Here is a 9,700-nt window from a genome sequence, read left to right as displayed (position 1 = left end):
GAGCGAGGGCTTCCGACAGTGGAACGAAGAAAGGACAGGCAAGTTCATTCCTTATGTTAGTGCGAGATCCTTGAGATATAGAATAGGAACCTAGGAGATGAGATCTACTGATGGAATACCTCGTTATTCGATTTTTATCTTGTGATGTTCTTGAAGTAACACACGATATCTGTGCTTGATTCGGTGGGTGTTTCCTTTGAGGTTTTGTTTTGGATTGCAATTGATTTTGGTGACGTTTTCGTCGAACGATGACTTTATTTGGAGTTCCGCAAGGATTTGAGCTTTCGATTGAGTTCGATGTGGCTTGTTTCCTATTTTTGCGAAGTTGGAATACTGCGGATTTGGGAGTCAATGATTGGTTTTGAGGTTGGATCGAAGGTGATGTATTTGCTATGGGTAGTGATTCATTTTCCTTTGAGGTTTCTGTGTTTTTCTTGGGGTTTCTTACGGGTTTTGATTTGTTGCCGCTCATGAGAATATCGAAGAACCTGATGGAAGGGGGATGCTTTGCAAAACTCAGATCATTTTGATGTCTCGTGGTGTTCTTTTGGGTTGCAATTGCAGCGTCGTTGCTGTTGGTTTGAGTTTGTGCAACCAGTTTGTTATAGAATGGATTCTATTTGGTTTTCACTCTGTAGTTTTTCTTTCCTGTGTATGGACTTCGATTCTTGATGTTTTCGGCTGGATGAGCTGCGATTGAGGCTTATGAGATATTCTTGCTTGTGCTTGAACCGTCGCGTGTTTCGTTTCTGGTTTCCGCACAGGATTTAGATATTCATGTTTGGAAAAGGATTTCTTGCTTGGAATTTTTCCTGGATGGTTCAAGTGTATCCTTTATTATTGGTGTGGACTCATCGAGGTAAGGGTTGGATGTCTCAGAAAAATTGATACACTTTGTTTTATAATGCTCGGAAGAAGGATTAGGTAGTGAACTGATTTCCTTTGGTGTTATGCTTCTTATGGTGAGTTATTTCGATTTCCGGTTATGGAATTGAGGTATTTCTATATTGAATCTGATGTTGTCTTGCTCTTCTGGTTATTGCTTACTTACATGTTGATTATGATTACTGATACAGAATTAAGGTGTAGATTTAAAAGATGATGAATGTTAATAAATGCTAAGCTACATCTTGCTATTGTTAATGGAATGCCTAGACAGAACTTGACAGAATGTGAATGAATGATGTAAATTTAATTGTTCTTCTGTGGTTGCTTTCTCTTAAGTAATGGGGAGTAAGAAGTCAATAGGATATATTATTTATGTAGCTAATTGGTTGAGTATGAGCATATGTGGTGATAGTACGGGTTGAGTTCCCCGGGATGAGCTCCGGGGAGGGCCCTTCCAAACTTGACTGTTAATTTATTAATGTTAGCTTTGGCTAAATGACTACATGTTCTCTAGGTGGTACTTCTAGGGTCATGGGATTGTTGACTGGCTCTATTAGTGATTACCGGATATGTGGTATATTCACCCTTATTAACTATGTAGAAACTTTTACATATCATACCTTTCTTCGGTTTACTGTATTTGAGATAAATTATATGCCTACTAGTTACTATTCCTGATACTTTATGGATGTCATACTATTCATATCGGATTGTACTTGTTGGGTTCGTAGACTCATGAGGCCTACGTTACAGGTGAGAGCGTCTACCAGGATGTGACGGAAGGCGCATGTGGACGGAGTAGGAGAGGAGGTGAGAGGAACGCATGGTACTGTCCAGATATTTAGGAGTGCAGAGCATACTCTTTCCATTGTGAGAGGTTCTTCATTTGTTTAGGGAGAGATTTGAGAATTCATTATTCCTTTGTTTTGTTAAACTCTTGTTTGGGATACTGTCATTTACATTAGGTAAGATAGATCATTTTGATGGAATTGCACTATGGTTATCTACATAGCAGATGTCAAGACGGTTGTTTTTAAAATAAAATAAAATAAAACTTGATGCAAAATTTAGGGATGTTTCAGTTGGTATCAGAGCACACTCCTAAGGGACAGCATGCGCGCTACAAGAATAATAGTCTATTATGACACGTATAAATATCCTTATAGTATATTTATGGTGACACTAACGTTTTAGTGGCATATCCAAAAAATGTCCTATATAGTGATGTCGTCTTAGACCTTTCTCACATTTCTGACATTTTATAATGTCGTTATATAATATCAATGCTAACGTTATAAGTGTCGCAATTTAAAATTATAATGACATTCTAAAATGTCAGGAAAAGTCATTTTAAAGACATTTATATATGTCTTATTATGATCACAATAGGGACAAAGTTAAATGCGACCAAAACTCATTTATTATGACCTTTATATTTTTTATAAGGACAATAAAAAATGTCAATAAAAATAATTTATAAAATCATTTTAAAATATCACATTAACTAATCTATAATGACATTAATAAATATCATTATAATAATTTATAAATATATTTAAAATGATCACTAATATTTATTTAGAATATATAATATGAATTCAATATTTACATATCATCACAATTCATCCACCATTTAAAATAGAAAAAAATTATAAAATACAATTTAAAATGCAAGTAGATCATCTAAATTCATCCAATAAATATTTGGGTCAAAGTTACAAATGCAAATTAATGACGAGTCTTTTACATCCAAAACTAGTTATACACTATACTCAAAATATTAAATTTTAGAAGGAAATCATATCACCTTTGAATATAAGGTAGCACAACTAAAAAGGGCTTTCATGTAGTTGGCTCAAATACTAAGAGCTTTGTTGCAATCCTCAACAGCCTTTTCGCACTATCTGAGTTGCAATAAAGAACAAGGTTTGCAGGGTCAACTTGAGTCCTTCCCAGTAAGCTAAGCTTGCTTCCGTAAATTTTCTTGAGTTAAAGAGTTCATTACCTAATGCTCGTGCTCGAGATATAGCTCGTGTTGTTCATTAATGTATATATCTCCACATTTCTAGGATAAATCTGCTTTGCTTTTTGTGAAGACATTTTCAAACCTGAAAATTATTCATTACACATTTTCAATGAACATAAAATTAATATTGAAAACTACCTTAATATTCAATATAACACTTTAACTTTACCTTCCTCGAGCCATGTCCACTTGGACACTGACAGCATACAAGTATGAATTTGCCAGTATACCAAAAAACTTAGTATTTTAGGATGGTGAATTTACACTATCAAGTTTAAATACATTGGATATGACCATATCAGCCTCTTCAAATTGATGAAGTCAAAGTTATGCTTCAGATTTTGAAACCATTACCTGCAATTGTGGGCATTATAAGAATACATTATTGTATTCTCTTATAATAACATTAACAAGACATCCAAACTAATGAGATTAAGTGCTAGTATGAATTTACAAACGAAGAAGCATTTGCTCCTTCAATGAAGGCAGTATCACACTCCTTAAGGGCACTCTTCCAATCTACAACCTTCCAGACTTCTGCACACATGTCCAAATGTCTTTCCACTGCTTGAAGCTCCCTAAATTCAATAGAATCAGGCTGTAGGCCAGCCAACAAGAGATGTTTCCTAGCATTCTCAACTTAACCTAAGTTGTCGAACAAAATAAACAGTTTATTCAGAAGAATGCATATTTCAGTATAAGATTTACTCATCAACATCATTTATCACAAGGAGTCAAAAGAAAGAATAATGAAATTTAAAAGCTAAAACAAACTAAGCATAAAAAACAACAATTTCTTTTTCTTCTCAAGTTCTTGAGTTCATATAACATGATAAAGAACTTCATGTGTTATTATTTATTTCTGATCACAATATTTGTTGCAGTGTGGTCTACTAATAATAGTAAACAAAACAGACACTTGATTGTATCTCTGGAATTCAATTAATCATAAGTACATACGGAGCAACATTAATATATGGCAATAACAATGTTATTTTTTTCTTTTCTTATTGAGCAACACAAGGATATATTTTAATTACTACAATTAATGACACTCCAAGGCTATCTACAAATATTGTGAGTTAAAACAGAAGAATGTAAGACAAATATATGTGTAATAATTTGTTTAAAGCTGCTTAATGCTTGACAATTCTACAAAAAGATCTCTTTTACAATTCAGAATTGTGATCAGGCAAAATGATTGTAGTAAGGACCAAGGATTGATGTTGCAACTTTGAATAACTAATATAAACAACGCAAAAATCATAAGACAACTCTACCATAAAAAAAATGCAACCTCATCAATCAAAATAGAGTTTGATAAAATTGAGATAGTTCTTCGATTATACCTATTAATTATGTAATAGAAGCATTCATAAACAAATTACACATTATAATTAATAACAATAATGGGTGACTGGCTCCAAGGACATGAATCATTTGCAATTAAGCAATATCAATATCTCAGCATAACACTAGGACCAGTAGCAATCAATTTGCAAACTTGAATTAGAAAGAATGAAACATTTTTAAAGTGATATAACCTTATAAGCAACGATGCCAACCTCTGGTGTGCGCGCCTGAAAGCAGGATCCAAAACCAATGCCTTTTCACACTCCTTTATATAAAATTGAATTGACAGTTTAACATGGGAGATGTGCTTATTGGTGGTAAATCTACTGGCATTGCATGCAAACTGATTTATTTCATTCTCATTCTTCCATTCATGTCTTCTATAGCACAATTTAATTACTCAAACATTTCCAAAGCCAAGGAGATAAACAAAACAAAACAAAACTGAACATCATACCTTCTTCAACAATTTCAGATCTTGGAAGAACACGCCCGAAGAAGAAAATTGATCCTTCAGATGTGCACCAGCATGAGCGCATGACAACAAGCGTCAAGACCAACACCCACCATCACAACTTTGCCGTGAGAGGAGAAATTGAAAAGGGGAGGGGAACATGTGTCAACCAACAAACAAGGAAAATAGTTAGAAAATGAGAAGGATGCAGTGCTCGCAACAGATCCTTCGGACGTGCTCCAGCAAGAGCGCTGCGAGACCGTGCCATGAGGGGAAGAATTGAAAAGGAGGAATGGGCCGATCGAGGATTAGGACACAAACCTGAGAGAAGATGAATGTCGAGAAAGTAAAGACCGATCGCTTCGACTCAGTGCTGCATGAGGAAAAGGGCAAGCTTCCTACTAGTATATGGAGATGGAAAAGGGTGAGAGTTTCAGAAGAAGATAGCAATGTTGTACCTCGCTATAGGTCACTGCCCGGTATTGACCCCCTCGTATGTGCCTGTTTGTGAACGGGCTAGCTGGTGAGGCATCAACCCTTTCACATGTAACCGTTCGCAAATATGCTGCTAGCGAACCAACGGCCTAGCGAGGTTGCAACCCCCTCGAGTGCGGTCACTTGTAAAATGGCTGCTCGTAGCCTGACGAGGCTGTGCACGATGTTGCCGAAAGGGAAGAAATGAGAAATAGGGTTACCTTTGAGCCACTCCTTGCTTGCTACGGAAAGGGAAGAACCTAGCTGCGTTGTGGAGAGGGAAGAAAAGAAGGGGTGGGAGATGGAAGAAACCTAGCAGCGATAAAGAAAAGTAACGAAGAAGAAATGGGAGAGGGAAGGAAATGATAGGGCAGAAGGAAAAGTTTAGATTAATATATTTATAATATAATGACATTTATAAAATATGTCATGGTAAAAGGTCTAATATGATAAATTTTATAAAAAATTAATTAGTTGTAAAGAGTGTCATTATAAATGTCACTTAATAAGTGTCATAAAGAAAATGTCACAATAGATATTTTTTTTTGTAGTGGCGTAAGCCATCTCGTCAAGGACTCGACTACTCTTGCCTTCAAATTTGTAAGAAATGCTATTCTATGTTGAAGCATAGTCAGTCAGCCATAGTTGTCAAAAGGTTAGATAAAAAAAAAAAGGATTTATCTTACATATGTGTTCACCTAGGTCTTCCTATGCATGTAGCTACCTTTTGTGTTTAGCTATCTATCAAATTAATTTTGTATAGGGTTATGTTTTTGGAGTTTCAAAAAGTACTCTTTTCATAAAGAGCATATGAAACTAAGATAATAAAGAAGAATTTCAGTTTGATAAGAGCACTAACTAGGGCCACGCTGCCTAGAGCAATGGCCTAACAAGCCCAATGATTTTCTAATTTGACTGAAAGTCCTATTTAAAATGTTATATCAACTTTTGTGGTATTGACTAGAACAACAAGAGATTTTCTCCATGTTCTTAGCAACCTCTTTGCAAGTTTTGTGTTCGTCTTTTATTATACACCAGGTTCAGTTTTTATGATTTTTTTTTTTTCTATATGCTTTATTTATATACGCTGTAGGATAGGTGAGATTGAGTTGCCTACTTATATTCTACAATCATTTTAAAAGCATATATCATATGGAAGTTTTTTTTTTTATCCTCTTAGATCAAATCTGAGATTTGTGATACTTGTTTACAAGATTAATTGTTTATTTTTTTTTTATTAGCAAAGTGTCACACCAAAATGACATGAGCCATGTTCAATATAGTGTTAGCATTGTTTCTCTCTTGGCCTAGTTTTCTCATTGCAAATAATTAATGTTTTTTTAATTATTTATTTTCCAACTATAGTTTACTTTTAGATTGGTATGCTTACAGTATAGATGTTTACCTTAAAAACACTTTGATATGCATGCTAGAATTAAGCTATAGCTATGTTTGTTGTTACGTTCTTGTTTACTATTATGCTCTTATGATTGTGATTAGATTTTATTTCTTTTTAAAGATTTATATGCTTACAGTATAGATGTTTTATGCTATGGATGTGGATGGGGGTGTGTTGACAACAATGTCAAATTGACTTGGAGTGATAGAAACCATAGGAATTCCCAACAATAGAGGAAGATAAGGGGTTTGGGCGGTAGGCCAACCGTACAAGATTGCAATGGTGGCAAGAGGCGGCAAGATGAAGGTGCATGTTGCAGCATGGTTCGAGATGGTTTGGCAAGGCAATGATTGACGTCAGGGAACTAGTAGTGGTGGTCAGAAGTTGCCACTATGACTTTGGTTACAAAAGAGATTAAGGAGGGAAATGATGTGCATGAATCAAAAGTAGGTTCTGTGTGGGTGGAGCAATAGTGGAAGGGTGGCTTTATCTAGATCTCTTAAGGACAGAGTATCAGGAGAAAAAAATGAATTCTTATAGAGACTGAACCTGACTCTAATAACAATTTGCATAACACAAACAGAATCAAGCATCACACAAAGGAAATCACTCAGAAAAAAAACTACTATTACTCTCACTAATTAATTGACTACCTAATTAGGTAAAGCTATCGAACTAAACTAGAATTATTACCTAACCAACTCTATTTATTACCAAACAACTCAAATTGGGAGGACCTCAACCCGTATGTTTGTGCTGGTGACAAAGTTGCAGACTCTGAAAAGAAATAAAGAGTTGTGGTCGCATGACATTAAGAGAGATAATGACCACCAGACTGCTACTGTTAAACTGAAGCTAGAAGAAGTACAAAAAGCCTTGCTGACTAATATAATTTGGAAACAGCAAGAATTGAGTTTGCACAGGGAAATTATGGTGCTGCTTGAATTGGAGGACGTGCAGTTAAGACAGACATCTAGAGACACCATCATAGCATTAGGTAACTCTAACATGAGGTATGTTTATAGATCTTTGCAGGCTAGAATGCATATGAATTCTATAAACTTGCATTGGATAGAAATGTGTTGCAAGGTGGACAATTGTGAAGAAGAAGCTGCTCCCTTCTAGGTGCTAGTGGGGTGGATTGCCATGAAGATGAAATTGTTAACCTCTTACCCAAGTTGAATAGAGTTCTTGAAGCTGAAAACCTGTCTTATAAGGATTTTTCTGATAAATAAATTAGTGTGTTTTACTCAAGGAACCGTTCGATAAAGCCCAGAGGTGGATTTCTATAATGTAGAGTTCTATGAAGATGTCATAAAAGCTATACAGTCTTTTTGGTCATGAGCGGATGCTTGATGAGGTTGACGGTCGATGAGGTAAATGTTATCACTATATAACCTTGATGAAGAAAAAGTCAAATATCTACAGCAAAATGCAGTTTAGTCCTCTGCCAATATGTAAGGTTTTGTACAGATTTTTGGCAAAAAAAAAAAATTTATTGTTAATAGGATAAAGCCTATGTGATTAAACATCAATGCTAGGGATCAGCATGGTAATAAAGGCCTTATGAAAATAAAAATTGATCTTAGGATTTTCATCATTCTCATATATAAATTTTCTCATTTTCTGATCAATCATTAATATGCTTATCATTATTATATTTCTTCAAATGCAAAATATGAATTTGATATAAAAGATATGCATATGTATAAATTGCTTTAATGCTTATCATCATGTTAGATTGTTAATTATTGTGATCATTCATGTATATCTTTATTTATCGCTGGTTTAATATGTTTTGATGTATGACAAATAATAAACTTCCATAAATTATGCTTATTTGAAAGGTTAAATGTAGTTTAATTCAAGAATGGTTAGAATTGATTGAGGGATTGAGCTGTGGATGTTAGTTAGAGCCCTAGAGCTAATCATTTGATGATTGTTGTATGGATTCGTTGTATCATATACTTATGTATATAAAGATATTTGTTTATGATTATTATGCTTACTTGTGTTGGTGTCAAATAACTAAGTATAATCGCGTCCTTGAGTAGAAGGTTCTTACCTATATCAATCGATTGGTTGAATCGATAGTGAGATGATATAGGGAACACTACTCTTAATCATTCCTAGTCAAGTATTAACATTCAGGGGACAATGTTAATGCGACGAGATTAGAATGTAGGTCAACTCGATGACTTGATCTCACAAGTCATGGATATGGAGATATCAAGTTGACACATGGGTATGCATTGGAGAATGTATACTGAATGACCCGCCATGAGAAAGTATCATGGATCGTTATATGAGTATCATATACTTTCTCATGTGGCTATTAGTATGAATATTAGTCCTTGGACCTGAAGTCACCATGGTTCTCTACATAAGGAGTTACATACTTTGCCTTCGTCAAACGTCACCCGTGATTGGGTGGACTATAAAGGCGATTACTAGGTATGTAACAAATTATGCAGAGGGATGTGAGTGATGTAGATGGGATCTATCTCTCCTATATGACGGGAGTGACATCATTATTTTTGATAGAGTGAGACCACTAAGTGCATGACCATGCTCAAATGAGTCAATATGAGATGTTGAGCTCATTTGATTGAGTGAGTCTACTTGGAGTTCAAGATTTAGATTGATTAGATGATAACACGGTCTATGCCTCACATTGATCAATCTAGATGTCTAGGATAGAAGGACATTGTCATATATTGTGAAGAGTCACAATTAGTAGTCACAAGGTGATGTTGGATCTCAACATTCTTAAAACTTGGGTAGTAATGATGTGTTGCTAGATACCGCTCATTACTTATGCTTCTAAAAGGGTTTAGGAGCATTGTCAACGTTACAAGAACCTATAAGTTCACACACAAAGGACAATTAGATGGAGATTAGGTTCATTTGATATACTTAGAGGATTAAGTTCATATGATGAACCAAATTGGATTAAGAGTAATCCAAAGTAAACTAATTGAGTTGGACTCAATTTGGTTCATGTGTTAAATGAGTCTAATTTGGACTTAGACTCATTGAGCCAATTTAATTCAATGAATAGAGATTCATTAAATTAAAATTGACTTGAACCAATGGTTAGATTTGA

General features: G+C 34.9%; 1 long non-coding RNA gene across 5 annotated transcripts; it reads right to left on the bottom strand.

Moving 5' to 3' along the window:
- Positions 1-2,557: 2,557 nt before the first annotated feature.
- LOC121969910 lies at positions 2,558-5,561 on the bottom strand. Of its 5 annotated transcripts, none has more exons than XR_006108719.1 (5): positions 5,180-5,561; positions 3,369-5,094; positions 3,084-3,268; positions 2,894-2,996; positions 2,558-2,792 (listed from the first exon to the last, which is right to left on the bottom strand). It is a non-coding gene; the product is annotated as an uncharacterized LOC121969910 (long non-coding RNA). The 5 variants fall into 5 exon arrangements; XR_006108723.1 differs by having other exon boundaries at positions 3,084-4,532; positions 4,725-5,094; XR_006108721.1 differs by having other exon boundaries at positions 3,084-4,842; positions 5,043-5,094.
- Between the last annotated feature and the right edge of the window lie 4,139 nt (positions 5,562-9,700).

The sequence above is a fragment of the Zingiber officinale genome, chromosome 4A (genome assembly GCF_018446385.1).
Source record: "Zingiber officinale cultivar Zhangliang chromosome 4A, Zo_v1.1, whole genome shotgun sequence".
Classification (NCBI taxonomy): domain Eukaryota; kingdom Viridiplantae; phylum Streptophyta; class Magnoliopsida; order Zingiberales; family Zingiberaceae; genus Zingiber; species Zingiber officinale.
This window is presented reverse-complemented; position numbering and strand designations above follow the sequence as displayed.